This window comes from Nannospalax galili, unplaced genomic scaffold, assembly GCF_000622305.1.
Source record: "Nannospalax galili isolate Female #2095 unplaced genomic scaffold, S.galili_v1.0 scaffold880, whole genome shotgun sequence".
Classification (NCBI taxonomy): domain Eukaryota; kingdom Metazoa; phylum Chordata; class Mammalia; order Rodentia; family Spalacidae; genus Nannospalax; species Nannospalax galili.
The window spans coordinates 998958-1001374 of NW_008345873.1; the positions used below are offsets into that span (position 1 = coordinate 998958).

General features: G+C 39.3%; 1 pseudogene; it reads left to right on the top strand.

Moving 5' to 3' along the window:
- Positions 1 to 241: 241 nt before the first annotated feature.
- Positions 242 to 1091, top strand: LOC115071873 (annotated as a pseudogene).
- Positions 1092 to 2417: the final 1326 nt, after the last annotated feature.

Below are 2417 nucleotides of genomic sequence, written 5' to 3' on the forward strand. Positions count from 1 at the left end.
AAAAATAAGTAAGTGAAGAGGAACCCACAAAGTTGGAGAAAATGTTCACCAGCTACACATCTGACAGAGAATATCCAGAATATACAAATAACTCTAAAAACAAAGAAACACCCCCCTCCACTGCCCTCAAAAGTTGCATTCTCCCATGAGGCCTGAAGCTCGGTATTATTATCCAGCAGATTCTCTTGGGGAGACCAGAAGAATGAGATGGCTCAGGCACTCAGTGGCGGGGGAAGCGGGCATGCCCAGGAGCGGGTATAAGGGCCAGGAGCAAGGCGAAAAGGCCAGTGCCCTGGGCCTCCATTCCTTCCCCTCCAGTGAGAGGAGCCAGCTGCACAGGATCAGGTGGGTGACCCTGTTGCCATGAGCAGCAGATGGTGATGGGCCCCTCAGGTGGGCTGGGGCTGAATCCGGAGTAGGAGCAGGGTTGGAGGGGGGAAACATGCCTGGAGGCCAGTTGGCTGCTGCTTGGTTCATGAGCCAGTGTGCTGATGCACGCATGATGGTTGGTCAGGGGTGGGCAAGATGTGCCTGCTCATGAGCTATGTCAACGGACGCCTTCCTTAAGGAGTATGTGCCCACCATCGTCAACCATTATGCAGGAAGACTATGATCACCTAAGACCTTTATCTTATCCCACGACTGATGTCTTCCTCATATGCTTCTCTGTGGTAAATCCAGCCTCATTTCAAAATGCGAAAGAGAACTCAACGAATATGCAACAAATGTACCCTTTTTATTAATAAGAACTCAGATTGATCTCAAAGATGACCCCCGAACTTTAACAACACTGAAGAATATGAAAGAAAAGCCTATAGGTGTGGACCAAGGACAGAAACAAGCAAAAGAGATGGGTGCATGCCTATGTGTAATGTTCAGCTTTAACTCAAAAGGGATTGATGATGGTTTTTGATGAGGCTATCATATCCATTTTAACTCCAAAGAAACATACAGTTTAGAAAAAAAGAATAGGATCAAGATGTATAAACTAATGTTTGATTACTTTGGAAACATGTTCATTGGGCATTTGTCCCAGAAAATATTTGAAATGCTACAACAATGCCCAGACCTCTTATAATGAAGCAGTTTGAAACTTGAAAAGGGGGAGGGAACCTTTACTCCGAATTCTACAAAATTCATTAAGAATGTTTCTTGAAGGTCTAAGAAGCAGCAAACATCACCTGAGGCTACAATCTATTATACTTTATTTCAACTAGAAGGTACAATCTCTCAGGGGTTTCATAGTTTGGAAAGCTACAAGTACATTATGTTGAAACAACATTTTCAAAAAGAGTGCTGTAAATGGAACTGTTTGGCATTGACTATATACATTTCTGCATAGCCCTTATGAAATCTGCACAAAGAAATATCTTCTCCCTTTGCTTCTCTTAATTGTTCTTGTATGTAAGTTGCTTTCTTTTCCAGTATATTCAGAGTGGTGAAACCTCCAGGCCAGTCACATAGCCAAAGGTCACGCTGAGTGTACAGGAGATGGCCACACCTGAGGAGAGAATGTATGAGATCAAAACAACAAATGTTTTATTATTACTTGAGCACAACTTAAGTGTAACCTAAATATTTCTAAAGCTTAATACGCTTTATTAAATAATGCCAAAAGTTTAATAGTCATAACTACATTTATCATGAACACTGAAAAAGTAGCATTTTAGTTATGTGCATTAAACTATAACAAGGCTTCTGGCAGTTGTAGATTTAGATCGATGATCACCAAACTACATGAAACACATGTTAAAATTACAAATTACAAATTTGAGTCAGAGTTTGCCACAATCCTGGACTCAATTTAGCTCTCTGAACTACTTGGTAATTTTTTTAAATTCTCATATTGGCTGTGTACATCAAATGAAACAAGTGTTTATGGTGACCAAACCTTAGAAAACTTTATTTAAAGTTTTTCATAAAGAACCTAGAATCTAAGCATGTTACATGGAATTTATAAGAGTAGCTGCCTCCATAATAAAATAGATGTCTACTTTCAGATGCAGGTAATTTTACCATAGTGGAAGTTATAGAATGAGAACTTATGTGTACACCTAGAGTTAAGTCAGAATACTTCTGGTGTCCCATTTCTCCAGTCATATCACATTTTACAATTTATATTAAGATAGAAGTAAATAATGGTGGTTCATTTAACCCACAAAAATATATATAGGTCCTTAGGTGTAAAACTTTTCTAAAAAAAAATCTTGGAAACAAAATTTCATGCTAGTTTGTAAAACTTATTTGGTATACTGGAGCCATTTCTAGTCTTTCTCTGGGGAACAGGCCATCAGAGTGTGTTAGAGGCAAATGATCTTAATAATTGGCTCTGTTATCTCATTTGGTTCCTTCTTTGGTCTGCTACAGATGTGCCTTATTCCAAATGCCGTGCTACAGACAGTAGTGCTAGAAAGTTT